Source organism: Polypterus senegalus, chromosome 1 (genome assembly GCF_016835505.1).
Source record: "Polypterus senegalus isolate Bchr_013 chromosome 1, ASM1683550v1, whole genome shotgun sequence".
Classification (NCBI taxonomy): domain Eukaryota; kingdom Metazoa; phylum Chordata; class Cladistia; order Polypteriformes; family Polypteridae; genus Polypterus; species Polypterus senegalus.
This window is the reverse complement of record NC_053154.1, coordinates 12,293,198-12,315,922: the sequence shown is the minus strand read 5'-3', so window position 1 is coordinate 12,315,922 and position 22,725 is coordinate 12,293,198. Positions and strand designations below refer to the sequence as shown.

The window sequence follows — 22,725 nt, the reverse complement described above, 5'->3', positions numbered from 1 at the left end:
TTGCAGCTCTAACAGCTTCAGCTCTTCTGTGAAGGCTTTCCACAAGGTGTAGCAGTGTGTTTATGGAAATTTGTGACCAGGAGAGCATTTGTGAGGTCAGGCACTGATGTTGGACGAGAAGGCCTGGCTCGCTCGCAGTCTCCAAAGTCTCTAATTCATTCCAAAGATGTTCTATCAGGTTGAGGTCAGCGCTCTCTGCAGGCCAGTCAAGTTCCACCACATCAAACTCGCTTGTCCATTTCTTTACAGACTTTGCTTTGTTCACTGGTGTGTTCTCAGTCATGATGCCATCCCCAAGCTGATCCCACAAAGTTGGGAGCATGAAATTGTCCAAAATGGCTTTGTATGCTGAAGCGTTAAGAGTTCCTTTCACTAGAACTAAGGGGCCAAGCCCAACTCCTGAAAAACAACCACACACCATAATCCAACCTCCACCAAACTTTACACTTGGCACCATGCAGTGAGGCGAGTACCGTTCTCCTGGCCAGACTCGTCCATTGGATTGCGTGATTCGTCACTCCAGAGGACACGTCGCCACGAGTCCAGTGGTGGGCGGTGGGCTTTACACCACTGATCTGATGCTTTGCACTACACTTGGTGATGTCAGGCTTGGCTGCAGTTGCTCGGCCATGGAGACCCATCCCATGAAGCTCTCTATGTTGCACTGTTTGTGAGCTTTTGGAGGTCTGTAGCTATTGACTCTGCAGAAAGTTGGCGACTTCTGCACACCTCAGCATACGCTGTCCCCGCTCTGTGATTTGACGTGGCCTACCACTTTGTGGCCGAGTTGCTGTTGTTCCCAATTGCCTCCACTTTGTTATAATACCACTGACAGTTGACTGTAGAATATTTAGGTGCGAGGGAATTTCACAAATGGACTTGCTGCACAGGTGGCATCCTATCACAGCACCAGGCTTGAATTCACTGAGCTCCTGAGAGAGACCCATTCTTTCACAAAGGTTTGTAGAAGCTGTCTGCCTGCCGAGAGGATCGATGTTATACACCTGTGGCCATGGAAGTGATTGGAACCCCGGAATTCAAGAATTTGGAGGGGGTCCCAATACTTTTGGCAATGGTATATTTTTGATACATTTGTAAAAGTTTCTGAAATCCAGTTTTTGCTTTGCCTTTCTGTGGTATTGAGAGATGATTTGGGGTAAAAATGAAGTTTAGCATGAGACTGTAACGTGGGAAAAAGTGAAGGGGGTTCTGACTAGGGTTAGGGTTAGACCACCTTCCAGGTTCTGAGACAATAAGCACATAGTATCGTGGAACAAGAGGGGGGCACTGGTGCTAACCACTACTACTCTCCGACAAGGTGTGTGAGGGTGACAACAAGCCCCGCCCGCAAGGCAGAAGACTCCACCCCTCCACACAGGATACCATAGAAACGCCTCCCACTCAAGGCTTGGAAAAGCCTACTAAGCAAGGATCCTTTTTGTGTTTGGCTCTATTTATTAATACGGGGTTTTTCGGTTGGCACCCCAACTTTTCTTCTAGCTTCTGCCCTGTAGGGGCTGGGTGGTCTCGTGGCATCGGAACCCATGCAGATTTTTTCTTTTTCTCCAGCCCTCTGGAGATTTTTTTTGTTTCTTTCTTTTTTCTGTCCTCCTTGCCATTGGACCTTACTTTATTCTTGCCTAGTCTTATTTTTATATTTTTCTTTTTTTCTTTCTTCATCTTACAAAGCACTTTGAGCAACGCCATTTGTATGAAAACGTGCTCTAGAAATAATTGTTGCTGTTGTTCCTGCTCTGCTCATAGGATCAGAAATGCCACCAACATGCTGATCTAGCAGGTGGCCACTAAGCAATTGAAATTTTAGAACCACAAGAACCTGGCGGTGACACCTCACCCTGGGTTACTTCTGGTCTTGCTAGTATTGTTGTGGGGAATTTGACTCACTACTGCAGAAAATGAGGGGACAGATGGATGTAAAGACTTAATATTTCTCAGATTTCATAATTAACAGAGCAATGCACCCTTAAGGATGTACAACCCATATTAGCATCTGTAATACATTGACCTTGAAGCAGTGACTTGAGCTGAATGATTAAAAATGAGGACTGCAGTTGTGAGAATTTAACCCACCTTAAATGTCTTTATTATAACACAGCGTCTTCGGGATGCCCTAAAAAGGTCTGCGGTAGAGATATGAACGTATTGTATATCAAGCTGAATGCTCCATCTCGGAGAAGTGCGAAAGTATTTTCATTATTCTCTAGCTGTCACAAAATGCATTAGCTTGAAGTTTTATGTCATCTCAGATATTACCAAGTAACTTGAAAGTGACAAAAAATATTTCCATTACCGTGAGGCATATGTTCAATATTTCAGGACAGATTTTTTATCTTGACTGACTTGGGTGGCTGTGTTTTCATTTTGCCATCGTTCAGCTTAACATTAATTTCCTTATTGTTCTGCATTTAATTAGCAGTCAGTCAGTCATTGTCCAACCCTTTATATCCTAACACAGGGTCACGGGAGCAAATCCCAGCCAACACAGGGCACAAGGCAGGAACAAAACCCGGGCAGGGTGCTAGCCCACCACAGGGCACACACTAGGGACAATTTAGGATCGCCAGTGCACCTAACCTGCATGTCTTTGGACTGTGGTAGCAAACCCAAGTAGACACGGGGAGAACATGCAAACTCCATGCAGGGAGGACCCGGGAAGCGAACCGAAGTCTCCTAACTGCGAGGCAGCAGCGCTACCACCATGCTGCCCATTTAATTAGCAATGGCAATGAATTTTAATGCTTAAGGATGTGAGGATAATGGAGAAGGGTTTGCAACACAAAGGTTTTGCAAGGAGAAATTCATTTCAAAATGCATAAACATTCAAATATATATATATATATATATATATATATATATATATATATATATATATATATATATATATATTATAAATTATATAAATATATAACATAAAATCCCATGTTCAGATCTTCTTCATTCAGTCCAGAATCACTGAGAGCGGATCTTGATGGAAGCTGCTCTGGTTAAGACATAAGACAACTATGGCAGGATAAGCAGAGTATGTGAAGAAAATACAAGGGAGAACATGCAGACCCCGCACAGTGCTGACCACCACAGCATCGGGTTGGTTCAGTATACCCTCAGATTAAATTAGATGGGATTAGATCAAGTTTATTAATCCCAAAGGGAAATTCAGATGCATACAGCAGCAGAAACATGATAATTAAGGATATGGACTCACAGGACAAATAATACAGCCAATCAATCAATCAATGAATCAAAAAATAAATACATGTATAATGTGCAGATATTTCAAAATAAACTTAATGAGCACATTTAGAGGAAGCATTGAATTGCCTGATAGCAGTGGGCAGAAAAGACCCCCCAGAGGTGCTTCCTTAGCACACCATTGTGAAATGAGCCAGTGACTAAAAGTACACCAAGAGGGGATGAAAGGATTTTTATAATGGCATCTGATTTTGCCACCATCCTTTTTTTTTTCAGCGTGTCCAGGGTTGGTGGAGCAGGCTTTCCATAAGTGTGTTCGTGTATTCTGCTCATTTTGAGCTTGGGTTGCTTCCAGTGATATTTTCATAATAAAAAATGAGAACTAGAACTAAAAATATTGTTTTTCATTTTAGAAGCACAAGAACTGAAATTCAGAGGAAAACAGAGCAACTAAAACGAAATAAAAATGAAAATTAGTGATACGTGAACAAACTAAAACGAGAACGAAAACTGAGTAAAAACGAAAAAAACTGCAATAGCATTTTCATTCAAACTGGTTCATTCGTGCAGAGGTTTGTTTGTGGGTCACCCTGAGTGTTCAGTTACATTGCGCTCTTCACTATGCGGTGATCTTGTACCTCGGGCTTACTAGAGTCACGTGGCACATCTTCCGTAAAGGACCGCTGTTAGTTTGTTGAGCACATTTGGTTGAAGCAGTAAGCACGTGTGGTTGACGATGGCGAGTTTTGAAGCACAAGAACTGAAATTAAGGCAAACAGAGCAACTAAAACGAAATAAAAATTAGTGATTCGTGAACAAACTACAACGAGAACGAAAACAGTAAAAACGAAAATAACTGCAATAGCATTTTCATTCAAACTGGTTCATTCGTGCAGAGGTTTGTTTGTGGGTCACCCTGAGCGTTCAGTTATGTTGCGCTCTTCACTATGTGGTGATCTTGTACCTCGGGCTTACTAGAGTCATGTGGCACATCTTCCGTAAAGGACCGTTGTTAGTTTGTTGAGCACATTTGGTTGAAGCAGTAAGCACGTGTGGTTGACGATGGCGAGTTTCAGACACACAAGAACTGAAATTAATGCAAACAGAACAACTAAAATGAAATAAGAATTAGTGATACATGAACGAACTAAAACGAGAACGAAAACTGAGTAAAAACGAAAAAAACAGCAAAAGCATTTTCATTCAATCCGATTCAGTCATGCAGAGGGGTTGTTTGTGGGACGTTCTGAGCCTTTAGTTATGTTGCGTTGTTTACTATGCGGTGATCTTGTACCTCGGGGGTACTAGAGTCACGTGGCACAACTTCCGTAAAGGACCGTTGTTAGTTTGTTAAGTTGAGCACATTTGGTTCGTCGGGTTGAAGCAGTAAGCACGTGTGGTTGACGATGGCGAGTTTTAGAAGCACAAGAAATTAAATTAAAGCAAACAGAGCAACTAAAACAAAATAAAAAATAAATTTGTGATACATGAATGAACTAAAAAGAGAACAAAAACTGAGTAAAAATGAAAAAAACAGCAAAAGCATTTTCAGTCATGCAGAGGATTTGTTTGTTGGTCGCCCTGAGTGTTCAGTTACGTTGCGCTCTTCACTATGCGGTGATTTTGCACCTCAGGCTTACTAGAGTCACGTGGTCAACTTCCGTAAAGGACCGCTGTTAGTTTGTTGAGCGCATTTGGTTCATCAGGTTCAAGCAGTAAGCACGTGTGGTTGACGATGGTGAGTTTTGCACATATGTTTGTGGGTAGAAAGCAAGAAAGCGACATGTGGAAATACTTTAATTACAGTACAGATAATAATAAAAGCAAATGTAGCGTGTGAGAAGAAGAAAAAGAGTCTCAGACTTTCAGTGCAGGACCAGCTGGATGAGTGCTTAATGGAAGTCCAGCTCTTTTGTGGCACCAGGACTGCACTTCAGTACTGGCAGTAGAAATCGTCAACTGCTGGTGCCAGTGGCCAAGGGTCTGTGAACTTGCATCACATGTGTTCGTCGAGCGGATATTTTCACTGTGTGGCTATCTGTGCAACGGACACCATTGCAACATGAACAAATCTCTCGAAATGCGTGCTTGTTAAAAGCTTAACGGCAACGTGTTTACACAGACTGATTTCTTGGGTTGACATATTCGATCTTGCCGACTACACTCATTAGGCCACTTCAGCGGTTTGGTCATTGATAATCAAGCTGTTTGTAACGGCATTATGAACTGTCCGTGTATTTTGTTGACTGAAACATAACTTGCATTGAAATATGTGTAGGCCGGCGTTTGTGGTCTTGCAACGGAAAACAAAAACTAAAATTGTACTAATATTATGTAAAAAGACCAGAACTACATAACATAAAAACTAAAATTTGAAACATAGAACTAAATAGAAATAAAAATTGTTGACTCCACTGAAATCTAAAACAAAATAAAAAATAATTTTATAAAATAAAATGAAAACTACAATTAATATCAGTACTGAAATATCACTGGCAACTTGCTTCCCAAGGAAACTGCGGCATAGATCTCCACACGGGCTCCTCCGAACTGGTAGAACATTTCCAGCAGCACATATCAAAAGACCTGAGTCTCCTTAACACTCCCTTCTTGTCCAGTGCCACTGTGTTGTCAGACCAATCCAGTTTGACGTTCATGTGAAGCCCCAGGTACTTGTAGCTCTAACCACTTCCACGTCCTCCCCTTGAATGGTGACTGGTCTCAGAAGCTCTTGCTGATGTTGATTTGCAGGTTGTTGTCCCTGCACCGCAAGACAAGGTCCTCCATACCCTCCAGTACTCTGACTCTTCCCCATTATTAATTCAGCCTATGATGGACGAATCATGTGAACATTTCTGTAGACGACAAACTCTGGTATTGTGTCGGAAGTCTGTTGTGTACAGGGGTGAACAGGAGGGGAGACAGGACCTTTCCCTGAGGTGCTCCAAACCTCAGGTCTCACAAACTGCTGTCTTTTAGTTAGATATTTCATGATCCAGGAGATTGTGGGAGCATCTAGATTCAAAGCCTGGAGCTTTATGCCCAGTCAGTTAGGCAGAATGGTGTTAAAAGCACTGGAACATGACTGTGGTCCTGGCTTTGTCCAAGTGGGAGTAGGCTCTGTGGACCGTATATCTTCCACACCTATATGTGTCTGATAGGGAAATTACAGAGGATCATGATGTTCTGAAACAAGACGTCATACCTGGTTTAGGATCAGCCTCTCAAAGGTCTTCATGATGTATGAAGTAAGAGCAACCTTGGGATCACTGGAATGTCCTTTTTTGGCACCAGGACCACACAGCTGTGAAACCATCTCCAAATGCAGGGAAATGGAGAACACCGCCACAGAGCTGACTGGCACATTTTTTCAACACCCTGTGGCTGATTCCATCTGGCCCTGAAGCCTTGTTTGTGCAGTTTTCCCAGCTCTCTCCTCACTTGATCAGCAGAGACACACAGTCAAGGGAGCAGAGGGGGTGGCTGGAGACCACAGGTATGATGTCATTGTAGGGAAAGGTCATGCAGGGTGCTTGTAGCACTACACCACTTCCACATCCTCCTACTGAAAGGTGACTGGTCTCAGTGGCTCCTTGGCTTGTCCACCAGCAGTTCTTTTGTCTTGCTGATGTTGGGTTGCAGGTTTGTGTCCCTGCACTACAAGACAAAGTATTCAAAACCCCTTGTGTACTCCAACTTGCCTCCATTATTAACACAGGCTTTATTAGGTTTGTCTCTCCATTCCCAGGTGGGACCATCTTTTTGATTCCAGAACTTTTTTGCATCATGAGTTTGACAAAATGCTTTCAAAATTTACTAGGTATTGTTGTTCCTTTTGTCTACATTCCACTTCATCCCTAAAGCACTCCAATGGACTGTGATCTTGGGGACTGTGTGGGCTGATGAAATAATTTGAAGTCAAGGTTATGTTTGTGGTGCCAGTGTGAGATGATGTATGCTATTTACTGGATAATGCGTGGCGCATTATCCAGTAAATGTTCCCGAAAGAACAAACAGTTCCAAAGTACTTTCAAAGAATAGCCCTCTGGGGTTAAATACAATCAGACCCCGTTAAGAAAGAAAGAGAGGTTAGGAGCACACGCTGATACAGCACATTGCTGCACCCACCACACGACAAACGAACTCAGGATCCAGATTACGACCCGAGTTCAGCCATGCAACAGTTGGCCCCTCAGCACCACACTAGTTCAGCTGGAATGGACCAGTGTGAAGTTTTTTTTATGGTGGTTGGAGTGCCAATTCTGCCATCACCCCCCAAGTTTTTCCCTGCAGGTTGGAGGACCTACATGCAGGGATGGATGCAGACTAACATCATACCCAGGTGTTTCCTTAAGAGGCATTAGCTCTCCGGAAATGTGTTCTTTTGAAATCGCGGCACATTAAGTAACTAAACAATATAGTAATATAACAGAAAAGGCGATATCCCTCCCATCATGATTACGGCGGTACAAGAATCACATGAGAAAAAATATACTTTAGCTTACATTTACTGACGGTTGACGCGGTTACAGACGGGAAGCATATGACAAAAACTTTATCCAGGTGGGAATCTGGATCAACACAGTCTGCCATTTTTCGTCCCCACGCAGGGAGGGTTTTGGGACTTTGCCGACATGTGCTTCAAAGGATCTGACTGTTGTCCAAGCTTTTAAATAATGTCTGCTTCACTTGCTGGTCTTCTCTGGTTTCCACATAAGGGCAGGAAAGACGTAACCCCACCTCCAACAAAAATAGGACCATGCTCACCCTGCAGTTCTTATTCTCCCAGCAAGGAAAGAAGATTTTGTGCTGACAGAGGACAGAAATACACTATTCTGTGTTTAGGCCGACTATACAATCCTCCTGTGTGCCAAACTTAGCATGCACATGTGAATGAAACTCATAACGGTATTGTCCAGATATAGTGACATAAATATTAAAGAAAAATGTATTGTGTTGCTCAAGGGCCCAACAGAGCAGAGTCCCCTTTGGCATTTAGGGGATTCGAACTGGCAACCTTTGAATCGCCAGTGTGTGGTATAGCGGGTCCACAGCTCGTTGTGCAAAAGCCATTCGTTTTAAATAAATGATCGCGGCTTAGCGAGGGTACGTTAGGCCATAGTGGGCCGCGGGACGATCCGTAGGGTGGGCGTTTCTCACCTAATGCACAGGTGAGGAACTACCCACATTCGTGATTGTCCCGTGGCTAATGCTGCAGCTGATGTGGCCCTCGTCATTTAAAAAGAAGCGCGAGTGGGTTGTGGAGGGGATGAAAAAAGAATGAGATCAGGAAAGAAAGGAAAGGAGAGGACGGAGGTTACAGGGAGTGAGGAAGCAGGCGGTGCAAGAGAGAGACGGACATGCGGTGCGTGCGTGTGGTGAGCGCGCGATCGAGCGCTCGAGGGCAGCTGTGAGAAGGCTGGGTGTTAGGCCAACACCCAGGCGTTTGAGTTGATGTTGCTCCCGCTGAGCGACCATGTAGCAGGAGTGACCAGAGGAAAGCGATGAGCCGCAGAAGGCCGTGGAAAGGCTGCGGAAGTCGGGAGGCTTGGTGGTGGAGTCCCCAATGTGTGCATCCTGGCCATTGGTGGAAACTAAGTCTCGGGGACTGGGATGAGTGCCAGACCAAAGCCAGGGATCGGGAGGTCTCCAGTCTCATATGTGTGTAGAAGAGGGCAGCTGCAGAGAACGTCTTGCCTGCTGCTAAGCCCAAACGGGATAAGCAGGTGAGACGCTACCAGAAAAGCACCAGACTTGTTGTTTTAAGAACTGCTTCCTAAAGAACATTTTAAACCTCTCGTTTTAAAGGATTGTTTTTTCTATTTATTGTTTTAACCTCCATGTTTTCATTTTATGGATTATTTATTTAATGAAGAACTTTTGAACTGCACTATTTATGGAACACTGTTTGTTTTGTTGGATTTTAAATAAAAGCACTATTGCACTTTTTGCACCACCCCTTGCTCAATTATTGCCTTCACTGACTAGCTCACTCGGTTACGTTATCGACAGTGTTGGGTTCAAAAAATCAGATGGGAGTGTGGAGCCAGAACCCACATCGTCACACAGTGCAGAGCTACCACCACTTCACCTGATAGGAAAGGTCTTCAAAAAAATCTTAAACATTTACAAAACATTTGTTATAACCAAAAGGCTCTGCAAAACACGAAGCTCTGAAGAACAAAAAAAAATTGTCAGTAAAGGCAAGAATAAACACCGTAAACAAGTCCCAAAACAGAATCCGAAAATCATAGTCCAGGTTCAAAAGAAAAAAATCAATAGACAAATCTAATACAGAATCCAAATATGTTGTCAATAAATGGAGCACAGGGTTGAAAATCCAGGAAATCCCAAAGCAAGGCAAGAGGCACAGTAAGCACAAGAAACTCACACGTGAACGGCCAGAAACAAATGGAAGGCCCTCCCATAAATAAGGTGAAGGGCCATTCCTGGTGGTGATTGGCAGGTGGCCCCGCCCCTTGGAAGGTCAACCCACAAAATACACAACTTAGGACATTATTACTTACCAATAAACACAATTAAACATGTACATAATAAATAAAAGAAACATTAATAAAAACAAATGACATAAAATGAAACATAATAGACCAGTGGTTTTCAACCTGTGGGCGGGCCGCAAAGTAATAAAAAGGGGGGCGCGAAGATGTGAAAAAAAGAAAACAAGAATCAAAAATATGAAAAAAACATCTGTTGAAACCAAAACAAATTAAATATTAGAACAATAAATAAAGAGTTAGATAAATGTCGATAAAAGTTAAGTAGGTATAATAAAATATGCATCTACATTTCAAAATAATGTTAGGGGGGGCGCAATTAAAACTGTTATTAAAACTCGGGTCACAAATACTTAAAGGTTGAGAAACACTGTAATAGACCCAACGTATAACTATGAACTCCAGCCAGGGGGGAAATACTGGCTAAAACACGCTAGTACCCAAAGGGGTGGCTTCCAGAAACACAAAATGTTCATAATTGACAAGGACCCCTTGTGGGGACATGAAGAGAAGGCTCAAAAAAATAAATAAATAAAAAGATCAGGAACCAGCATGGTGCATGAAAACAATCCGCCATCTCTTGATGGTCCCAGCAAGACAGATGGGACAGGAATCTGGGTACCACCTCCTGGAGGTCCAGATAGAGCAGTCGAGGCAGACTGCTGGGCACCACGTCCCAGCAGGGCTGATGTGATAGCTGACTGGGCACCACCTAGTGGTCTCGGCAGGGCTGATGGGATAGGCAGGGATGGGACAGAAAGCAGGGCATTACCTCAACGGGATAGGTGGCAAGGACCACCTTCTGGTATGTATGTATGTATGTATGTATGTATGTATGTATGTATGTATGTATGTATGTATGTATGTATGTATGTATGTAAATTCCAGCATCACTTCCGAACGGCGGGAGTGATTTTCATGATACTTGGTACACATGTTTCTCATTGGTTGACTAAAAATCCTGTCAGGTGAAATCAACCCTAACCCACCACCTTCTGGGTAGGGTGGGGGGTGACCTTGCAGTCTTGTATGTGTGTTATCATCCAGTTGACACACGGAACCACCACCAGAGGTGGTACTGGAGGTGACTGCCAGCATTCTTTATATTTGAGTGCCACCATCGCGCCCCTGTTGCTTTTGAAATTAAATAGAGTTGGCCGTTTCCGAGTGTCAACTGGATGATAACATACATACAAGACCACAAGACAAGCACATCAGTGAGTCTTCATTGTTTGTTAATTTATTTTTATTTTTAAAGTTGTGTTTTATTTTTTAATTATATTTTTCTGAAACAATTGAAAAAAAAAACACATTTTGTTTTCCTCCCTGGCAATGCTGGGTATTGCAGCTAGTGTGCTATAAAAATAAATGTTGTTGTCATTGCTGCCATAAGAGCTTCTACAAATGGGTCTGAATGCTTATACGGGCGAGAGATTCCAGGTTTTTGATTTCCTTTCAGAAAGTGTGTTTTGGGTAATTGAGTGCCGATTGACTGGCAAAAATGGCAAATGTTTTCATCTGCAACACAAAAATGTGGGCAGCAAGTGAGTGGGTCTGAATCCACTGTGCAGCATGTAATAGTAATGTACAGAACTGAAACAGATCACAATGAAATAAAGTGTTCTTACTGTACTGTTGAGTTAAGAGCTTTTGTACCAAAGGGTGGCACAGTGTTAGCGCCTCTGCCTTGCAGTAAAGAGCCCAGAGTTCCCGTCCCAGGTCCACCCTGTGTGGTGCCTGCATGGTTTCCTTATGTCTGTCTGGGTTTCCTCCCACTGTCCAAAGAGATGCAGGTTAGGTAGGTTGTGGGTCTGGTTGCCCTGTGATGGACTGGCACCCTGTCTTGAAATTGTTCCTGCCTTGTGCCATATGCTAGCTGGGATAGGCTCCAGCGTGACCCTGGTCGGGATTAAGCGGGTTACAAAATGACAGGAGTTCTGCACCCGCGAGCGGAAGGTCCAATGAACATAAATTCTGTTCTTCTATCCGTGTTTTATTGTATCTTGTATCTTCATCCCCCAGGTGATTGTGCAAGCGGACCTGTTTCAACTACGACAAATATGGATTGCTGGAATAATTGGCTTTCATCCGTGCTCACTGGATTATAGAAGAACATGCTGAGGTACGGGCCATACAGGTTAAAGACATAAATCTGAATGACTCAGAGGGACACGCCGTATTTGTCACCTCTCAAGAAATCCGCCGATCTTTGAATAAAATAGGAAATTGCCAGCACTGGTTTTTGTATTGTGTGAAGAGATTAATTGAATTTTAGAAGTCTTTTCTCCATGAAGATGTTAAGAGAGAAGTGTAATATGCCTGGTTTTCAGTTTCTTAAAAAAAATATTTGGTGTAAAACGATTTTATTTAGTGGAAATTGGCATGAGAGTCTAGGATGGAGTAAATGTTGATTTTATTGTACGTTTTATGCGAATTAGAGGAGAGTTCAAGATAATTTACTGTAAGTGCTGCCGTTATGAAGGTTCTTCCAAAGGTTTGCCTTTTTTTTTTTATATTTTGGTCTTCGAGTCACTTCTGTTAATTAGCTTGTTGAGACTTTGCCACGTTGGTAGTTTGGTACCCTGTGGCTGATGACCTTGCTGTCAGTGTGCAAGTTGCTTACCGAGTAATCAACGTGACTGAGCATCTCTCAGTTTGTGCTAAAGAAGCACAGAGAAGAGCTGTTCAGGGTTTGTGGGATGGAGAGATCAGAGGAGCTGAAATCCACAGTATAGAGATGGATGGATGACTGGAGTTGGGCTGCCAACTGGACCACCCCATTTGAAGCATTAGTCTTGTTTAACCGAAGTAAAGCTTCTTGGTCAATTTGTGTCAATTTCTTTTAGAAGCAGATGATTTGACGTGGGTCACTCATGGGGAGTCCTGTCATGCTGAAGTGAGAAGGCCTCTTGTCTCGAGCCTCGGGGTTTATGGCGTCTCAGGGTGGAAGGGGCGGGGCATCTCGGTAACGCTCTGGGCGGACCTTCAGTTGACCTTCTTGCCGGCGATGTAGCCAGAGAAAGAGACAATACAGTTAAGATCACGTCCCCTCTCGCCCCAGGGTGGAATTGTGCACTTTATCAGAGTCCAGAAGGAAGCCCATGCGTGTTCACAACCAGTGTATCTGATGTGGAACGATGGAACTGCTTTGAAAATCAACCTAGAGAAGCATGTGAAGCAGGAAAATGTTAGTTGTTTAGATCTTAATGAATTAGCAAACATAGAAATCGCAGTCACTGTTAGGAAGAGGCTTTGGGTTTATAGGTTATGATGAGCTTAATGACGCCTAACTGTCAGGTTAGAGCCTTAGAGGTTATGACGAGATTAATGACGCCTGTCGGGTTTCACCCACTATTTCCCCTCAAAGTCGTGTCTTGGGTCTATTTTTATTATTTGTATTAATGTTTATTTTATTGATTATGCACATTTTTCTGTTTGTATGTTGAAAAAGAGGATGGGCCTTAGTTACGTCCCTATGTGCTTTGTGGGTGGTCCCGCAAGGGGCGGGGCCTCCTGCCCATCACCGACAGGGACGGCCCTCCACCCTGTTTAAGGGAGGGCCTCCCATAGTTCATTGAATACGCTGGAGTGGAGTGTCATTGTGCCCTTTTGCTTTTGTTTTATAACCCCGCAGATTTCTGAACCTATGCTTTGTTTCTGACCTCGCCTCTGGGATTTGTATTGGAATTGTGTTTATTGTTATTTTGAAACCTCTGCTCTGTTTTGTTTTTTTTTTTGGCCATGAATTTTGGATTCTGTTTTGGGAAATGTTTGCTGTGTCTGCCTTACCTCTTCAGGAATTTCCTTGTGATCTTTGGAGCTTTGAGGCCTTTTGGTTTATAAATCTTTTTATTTGTGAAAAGATTTGTCTCGGCCCTTTGGGTATGTAGTTGGGGTATTTGACACTGTGTTTTCAACTTCTAGTGAACAACTTTGAAACCGGTTTGGCACCTGTGATTTTGAGGTCCCCCAGATTACGACACTAATCTCACGTCAAGACTAATCTCACAACTTCTAGCTCACCAGATGTGTGGTGGAGACGGAGGACGACCTACCTGAGCAGAGACACTACAGCTCACCTAACCTGTGGTCTATCTGTAGTTAGGGTTGGACTGGGACAGTTTTGATTTTAGATTATTCATCCCGGTTAGGTTATCCAGATGTCCCGGTTTTAAGCATCACTCCTCATTTTCTGCCTAGCATCCCGGAATTGAACAAAATATTCCATTTTCAGGTGACTGAAGTGCAAAAGAAGGGACAAGGACAGTCCTGATTTTAGGCTATGCATCCTGGCTAGCCTGACCAGATGTCTCGGGTTTATTCATTATGCCTCGTTTTCTGCATAGAGTTCCATTATTGAACAAAATGTCCCATTTGTCATATTTTTAGGTGACCAAAATGCAAGAGAGGGAGAGGAACAGTTCTGACTCTAGGCTATGTACATCTCTCAAATTGTACATGTAATGGTGTATTTGTGTTAGCCATGTTTTATAAGGACATCTGTCAAATGAAGAGAAAACAGCAGGGTGTAGTACATGATTTGTCCAGTTTTGTCATCCCACTTATAGAGGAGGCAGTTCGGGAAACCTCTCTTTGTCACTCACTGTCACACTTTTTATTCTGCTTCATATTCAGTTCAATTTATTGTTTTTTACAAACCCAGAAGGCTGCACACATTAGGATAGATAGATAGATAGATAGATAGATAGATAGATAGATAGATAGATAGATAGATAGATAGATAGATAGATAGATAGATAGATAGATAGATAGATAGATATGAAAGGCACTATATAATAGATAGATAGATAGATAGATAGATAGATAGATAGATAGATAGATAGATATGAAAGGCACTATATAATAGATAGATAGATAGATAGATAGATAGATAGATAGATAGATAGATAGATAGATAGATAAAACTTAATTTGCAGGGGCATATTTGGCATTTTGTAGAAGCTCATTTAAAAAAACAAATACATACATAAATAGATAAGTAGGTAAATAATCAAAGAAACAAATAAATAAATACACTTTCTGTATGTCAATGATTATAAAGCAATAAAATTCAAAAGAAAGAAAAGTCCTGACTTGGCTGTCGCAGCCACATAAGGCATTATGTGAAGGCATTTTAGCAAGCTGCAAAAAATTAAACAAAATACTAAATGCAATCAGAATAAAAAACAAGCAAGTAATACGCCCATCATAATTGTCCTACACCATAAATCCAAAATGCTGAAATCAGATTTGTAATTGTAACTGACATGATCTTCAGGTCTGTGTGCCGAGCGACTGAACTTGTTAGCACTGCAGACTTCCTAGTAATGGAGGCCACCTTATTGCCTCAATGTACTCTCTGGTCTGTCCTGTGGATTAATGTCATCTTGTTTTCTCAGTAAAGTGCCAGGTGCATTCTGTTAATGGCACTCAATGAAATAAAGGCCAATTGATTGAGTTAAAGTGAAAGTGTGCCAGTACAGTCCAACGGCACACACATAACTCACCGTACCCCAGAGATAGACCTCAACCATTGTGAATATACAGTACGAGCCGCTGTTTAACAGGCAGCAATAATCGACGGCCTTCAGGTTAAGTTTAATTCTCTGCGTCTCTCTCTCAATATAAAGTTGACGTTTTCACTTTTTATTGTGGATTTAATTTGTCTTTTTGAGACACAGATCAACTGAAAATGACTCTTTAATGTCCAAATGAACACAGATCTCTGCAAAGTGGTCTAAATTAAGAGGGACGCCATCTGCAGAAATTCTCTGATGACTGTGCAGTAGTTGGTAGTATCAGACATGGAGATGAGACGGAATACAGGAAGGTAGTGGATAGGTTTGTTGACTGGTGTGAGCCGAATCAGCTGCAGATCAACACCAGTAAAACCAAAGAACTGGTAGTTGATTTAAGAAGATCGCGATCTCCAGACACTCCCCTGTCTATTAGGGGTGTGGAAGTGGAGATCGTTGAGGAGTACAAGTATCTGGGGGTGCATATGATCAATAAGCTGGACTGGTCCAGGAACTCGCTGGCCACATACAAGAACAGTCAAAGTAGGCCGTATTTCCTACGCAAGCTCAGATCTTTTAGTGTCAGCAACAGTATGCCGTGGATGTTCTATAACAGTGTGGTGGCCAGTGCCATTTTCTTTGCTGTGGCATGCTGGGGGAGCAGCGTGAAAGTTGCAGACATAAGGAGACTAAACAGACTAATTCAGAAGGCTGCCTCTGTGGTAGGAGAGAGACTGTGGCAGATCAGAGAATGTTGTCCAGACTTCTGTCTATTTTTGAAAATGCTAGTCACTCACTTCATAGTGTTGTGGTTGGACAGAGGAGCGTCTTCAGCAGTAGTCTGACTAGCATCAAGTGCTCCACTGAACGCCACAGGAAATCCTTCGTCCCCACAGCCATCAGACTCTAGAACTCCTTTTCCGGTCGCTCACCTACACTTTAAGTTATTACCCTTTTTTCTTTATTGGATATCCAGGTACATTTTTTCAAGTACTTGAAATATGCAACATATTGTCTGTTCTTGTGCAATAAATTGTCTGCTCTTCGCATGAGAATGACCTTATTTGTTCTCAAAATGTGCAATATTAACTTAGGGTGCAATACTCTGTACTTTAGTTTGATACTTACATTTATTTTACTTTATTATATTTGCATGATTACTTTTATATGTGCTCTTAGTGTAACATGTCCCTTGTCTGTTGTTAAGTTGTAACATATGTAATTTCATTCGGAATTAGTAAAGTTTTCTGATTCTGAATTAATTACAGATTTGCATTATAATTTTTTGTTTATTTTAAGTCTCTTCAGTGTTATTTTGGAATTGTTTTTGGTCCAGCTTTTTGTTTTATGGTTAAGGTTTGAGAAAGGCGCTCTATAATTGCAACTTATTATTATTATTATGATGATGAATCTATGGACATCATGTAATCTGTTGTGTATGAATTTAATTTATTACTGAATGTCATTAATGTTGTATTAGATGCATATTGTTATTATTTTGGTTTTCACCTTTTTGTTGTGGTGACGCAATGGTAGTGCCGCTGCCTCTCAGTAAGGAGACCAGGGTTGCTGTCCTGGGGTCCTCTTTCTGTGGAGTTGGCATGTTCTTCTTATGTCTGTCTGGGTACTCCACAGTCCAAAGACATGCAGGTTAGGTGGACTGACAACAACAACAACAACATTTATTTATATAGCACATTTTCATACAAACAGTAGCTCAAAGTGCTTTACATATTAAAGAATAGAAAAATGAAAGACACAATTATAAAACAAAATAAATCAACATTAACATCGAATAAGAGTAAGGTTCAATGGCCAGGGGGGACAGAAAAAACAAAAAAACTCCAGATGGCTGGAGAAAAAATAAAATTTTAACATTAAATTGGCCCTGGTGTGTCCACATTGGTGTGTGTGTTTGTGTGTGTGTGTGTGTGTGTGTAGGGTTTGTTAGAACATTAGAAACATCTAGACAAGAACAGGCCATTCAGCCCAACAAAGCTCATCAGTCCTATCCACTTATTTCTTCTACAATAACATCAAGTCGAGTTTTGAAAGTCCCTAACGTCTTACTGTCTACCACACTATTTGGTCGCTTATTCCAAGTGTCTATCGTTCTTTGTGTAAAGAAAAACTTCCTAATGTTTGTGCGAAATTTACCCTTAACAAGTTTCCAACTGTGTCCCCATGTCCTTGATGAACTCATTTTAAAGTCACCGTCTCGATCCACTGGACTAATTCACTTCATAATTTTAAATACTTCACTCAGGTCTCCTCTTAATCTTCTGTTGCTTAAACTGTAAAGGCTCAGCTCTGTTAATCTCTCCTCATAACTCATCCCCTGTAGTCCTGAATCAGCCTAGTCGCTCTTCTCTGGATCTTTTCTTGTGCTGTTATGTCCTTTTGTAGCCTGGAGACCAAAACTGCACCCAGGACTCCAGATGAGGCCTCACCAGTGTGTTATAAAGCTTGAGCAGAACCTCCTGTGACTTGTACTCCACACATCAAGGCGCTATATGACCTGACATTCTGTTAGCCTTCTTAATGACTTCTGAACACTGTTGGAAGTCGATAGCTTACAGTCCACTATGACTCCTAAATCCTCATAAGGTGGACTCTCGATTTTCCGACCTCCCATTGTGTATTCAAACCTCACATTTTTACTTCCTATGTGTAATTCTTTACATTTACGGATATTACATTTCATTTGTCACAAATCTGCCCAAGCCTGTCTGCTTTCCAAGTCCTTCTGTGATGATATAATGGATTCCAAATTATCTGCTAATCCACCCATCTTGGTATCATCTGCAAATTTAACCAGCTTGTTCTTTATATTTCTATCTAAATCATTTATATATGTATTAAAAATAGCAGCGGCCCCAGCACTGACACCATCACCCTCTGCTTCCTGGGTCTGAGCCAATTCTGCACCCATCTACAAACATCACCCTGAACCGCCACTTCTTTTAGTTTGAGTTTTTAGTTTAGTTCTTCCTGCATTGCACCCTGTGCCAGCTGGGATAGGCCCCAGCACCACTCCCCATGACCCTATTTAGGACAAAGCAGATTAGAAAATGACTGTCTGACCATTTTATTGTCATTTTTGATGTAAGGGTCGAGCAGCATAAATTGTGTTGGGTGACGTCAGTTGCACAACAGTTTAAAGGTTGGCATCTCAGACTTTCTGGTATCCGAGTTTGTGGATATTTCTGTTCTGTTGTTGAATCTTTATCTCTTCTGCCGGCTGTCTCGTGTGTCTTCAGTGTACTGCAGCTTACTCCATGTGCCGGGATAACCTTCCCCATCACTTGGGGGTTCATCATCTGTTGGCAATTCAGGTGGTGGGTTTAAATAGTCGCCCAGTTTTGACATGTCTTTATAGGTTTAAGGTTTCTTTATTTAGTCATGTTTACACAAGAATACATGAAATTTGCCTTCTCGGTTGCATCTAAAAACAGACAGAATGAAATAAAATAGACAAACAGAAACAAGAAAGGTTAAGGTAAGGCAGTTAGATAATACATATTTACACCAAAAAAAAAAAAAAGGTTACAGGATATACAGTTGTGCTTGAAAGTTTGTGAACCCTTTAGAATTTTCTAGATTTCTGCATACATATGACCTAAAACATCATCAGATTTTCACTCAAGTCCTAAAAGTAGATAAAGAGAAACCAGTTAAACAAATGAGACAAAAGTATTATACTTGATCATTTATTTATTGAGGAAAATGATCGAATATTACATACAGTATTTGTGAGTGGCAAAAGTATGTGAACCTCTAGGATGATCCGTTAGTTTGAAGGTGAGGTGTCAGGTGTTTTCAATCAATGGGATGCCAATCAGGTGTGAGTGGGCACCCTGTGTCATTTAAAGAACAGGGATCTATCAAAGTCTGCTCTTCACAACCCATGTTTGTGGAAGTGCATCATGGCACGAACAAAGGAGATTTCTGAGGACCTCACAAAAACAGTTGTTGATGCTCATCAGGCTGGAAAAGGTTACAAAACCATCTCTAAAGAGTTTGGACTCCACCAATCTACAGTCAGACAGATTGTGTACAAATGGAGGAAATTCAAGACCATTGTTACCCTCCCTAGGAGTGGTCGACCAACAAAGATCACTCCAAGAGCAAGGCGTGTAATAGTCGGCGAGGTCAAAAAGGACCCCAGGGGAACTTCTAAGCAAATGAAGTCCTCTCTCACATTGGCTAATGTTCATGTTCATGAGTCCACCATCAGGAGAACACTCAACAACAATGGTGTGCATGGCAGGGTTGCAAGGAGAAAGCCACCGCTCTCCAAAAGAACATTGCTGCTCATCTGCAGTTTGCTAAAGATCACGTGGACAAACTAGAAGGCTATTGGAAGAATGTTTTGTGGATGGGTGAGACCAAAATAGAACTTTTTGGTTTAAATGAAAAGCGTTATGTTTGGAGAAAGGAAAACACTGCATTCCAGCATAAGAACCTTATCTCATCTGTGAAACATGGTGGTGGTAGTATCATGGTTTGGGCCTGTTTTGCTGCATCTGGGCCAGGATGGCTTGCCTTCATTGATGGAACAATGAATTGTCAATTATATCAGAGAATTCTAAAGGAAACTGTCAGGACATCTGTCCATGAACTGAATCTCAAGAGAAGGTGGGTCATGCAGCAAGACAACGACCCTAAGCACACAAGTCGTTCTACCAAAGAATGGTTAAAGAAGAATAAAGTGAATGTTCTGGAATGGCCAAGTCAAAGTCCTGACCTTAATCCAATCGAAATGTTGTGGAAGGACCTGAAGCGAGCAGTTCATGTGAGGAAACCCACCAACATCCCAGAGTTGAAGCTGTTCTGTACGGAGGAATGGGCTAAAATTCCTCCAAGCCGGTGTGCAGGAATGATCAAAAGTTACCGGAAACGTTTAGTTGCAGTTATTAGGGGGTCACACCAGATACTGAAAGCAAAGGTTCACATACTTTTGCCACTCACAAATCTACATATATAATTCACTAAGGGCACGCAAGACAGCGAGCGCAAACAAGACAGAGAGCCACGCCCGCCAACTCGCAGAGCCCCGCCCGTCAACTATAAGACCATGGGATATGCTCGACAGAGCCCTATCCGCCAACTCTAACCCTCCTACCGCGTCATGGGATACGCACGACAGAGCCACGCATGCCAACTGTAACCATCCTCCCACGTCCAGCTTCACTCTCGAGGCATGTGCACTGCCTGCTCATGTGCCCGCACGCAACAACTCACCAAACACAGTCTCAGTCACTTTCGTCTGTGCAAAAGTCCACATGCACCTCTGAGCCACATTGACTTTTTACCGCACACAAGACAGAGAGCCACGACCTCCAACTCACAGAGTCCTGCCCGCCAACTCTAACAGAGCCTCGCCCATGGCTTACGCATGAAAGAGCCACGAACGCCCACTCTAACCCTCCTCCCATGTCACGGGGAACGTACGACAAGGCCCCACCCGCCAACTGTCATCTTCCACAGACTTCCAAAATCGCTCTATAGGCATGCGAGCTATATTACGAAGACTTGCTACACCTTAATGAACAGGCGCTGAAAGTTATCCCTAACTTTCATCAGCGTTAACTCCATCGTCACAGACGATCCTGCAGATCAACTTGCATTCCCTGAAGAATTTCTTAATAGTCTTACTCCCACTGGCATGCCTCCGCATAAACTCAAAATTAAAATTGGTTCAGTCATCATGCTTCTCAGGAACCTCATGCCAGCAAAAGGTCTCTGTACTGGCACTAGACTTTCTGTTACCAGCATTCACCACAATGTACTGGAGTGTAAGACTATCACATCTGCTACCTCACAAACTGTCCTTATTCCCCGGATTTCCCTGACCCCATCAGATTCTAATTTGTCTTTTACTTTTACATGCAGACAATTTCCTGTTAGATTGGCACTTGCAATGACTATTAATAAGGCACAAGGACAAACTTTCAAAAAAATATGCCTGTATCTGCCAAAACCTGTTTTCACTCACGGACAATTGTATGTTGCTCTCTCCAGAGTTCCATCTTTTCATTCACTGACAGTTGTATCCTCAAACCCTCCCCATTTGGACAACTGGGTCTTTCAGGGAGTGTTCACTCATCAATAAATAATTATATGCGGCGTATGCTATGCCGCAGGTTGGCTAGTATGTCACATTCGATCATTTTCTTTAATAAATAAATGACCAAGTATAATATTTCTGACTCATTTGTTTAACTGGTTTCTCTTTATCTACTTTTAGGACTTGAGTGACATTTTAGGTCATATTTATGCAGAAATATAGAAAATTCTAAAGGGTTCACAAACTTTCAAGCACAACTGTTGTCACAGACGGCTGGGGTTCTTACCCGGCCGGGACGCCTAGAAGGTCTCGAAGGTGGCAGTAAAAGCATCCGGGTCAGGAGGACACAACCGCCCTGGAGCAGGAGAGTATCACGGGAGAGGAGGAGAAACTTTCCAACTCGTTGGGACCCGTGGCCACCGCCAGGGGGCATCTTAAGCCTCCTAGAACCTGGGAGAACATTACTTCCGCCCCACTTGGCAAGATGGCGGAGGAACCTGCCAGGGACGCCCGGAGTGCTTCCGGGGCAAACGGCAGCACTTCCGTCACACCAGGAAGTGCTGCCGGAAGATCGTCACCTGGAGCACATCCTGGCAGGAATAAAAGGCACCACCTCCCAGCAATCTGGGAGTTAGAGTCGGGAGAGGGAGCAGGACGAAGCTCCCAGGAGGAGATTGGCGGCCAAGGACCGAGTAAGAAAAGAAGGATTATTGTGATGATTGACTGCTGTGTGCATCATGTGTTGTTCGGGACTTTATTCTTGTGTTTATTTGTCGATGAATAAACGTGTGGTTTTTATAAAGATATGGTTTCCAACTGGTGGTGTCCGGCCAAGTCTCACACTGTATATCAAACCCTTAATTCTTTATCTCTGATAATTCTTATTGAAAAGTCGTATGGCACTAGGAAGAAAGGAGTTTCTGGAGCGATTTGTGTGGGATTTCAAAGCGACTATCCTCCGTAATTTACTGAACTTTAGTTCTACATGTAATGGATGACTGTCATCAGTTGAGATGATTTCCAGTTTCTTTAACATTGCCCTCTGACACAGGAGTCAAATCATCTACATCAGCTCCAAAAACTTTATGTGAGCTGCAGATATCAGAAGCTTTTATTAAACCTGCTGTGTATATACTGTATCTTGTCATCTGATTTGATCTCTTGTGTTTCTTACTATCATTTGGTCCTTCTGCTCTTTATTTTCCTCTTGCACTTTGTCTTCATTGTTTCGGCACTTATTCACCTCCTGGGTTTCACCCTTTTTTGTTTCCGGGGTTACCTCTGTGATAAGATGAGAAGCTTAGCAATTTATGAGACCCTCAGAGTAGAGTCCAGATCAAGAAAAGCCAGTTGAGGTGGTTTGGGCGCATCGTAAGGATGTCCCCCCCTGGGTGGCTAACCCTAGAATTGCTCT

General features: G+C 42.5%; 1 protein-coding gene across 1 annotated transcript in view; it reads left to right on the top strand.

Moving 5' to 3' along the window:
* The window catches only part of lrrc4ca (leucine rich repeat containing 4C, genome duplicate a), a 2,071,324-nt gene that overhangs the window by 1,172,965 nt on the left and 875,634 nt on the right, over window positions 1–22,725 (top strand). Inside the window, exon 5 of the mRNA XM_039744122.1 lies at window positions 11,748–11,847. The gene's annotated coding sequence lies outside the window, so the exon portion shown is untranslated. The remainder of the gene's footprint in view (window positions 1–11,747; window positions 11,848–22,725) is intronic.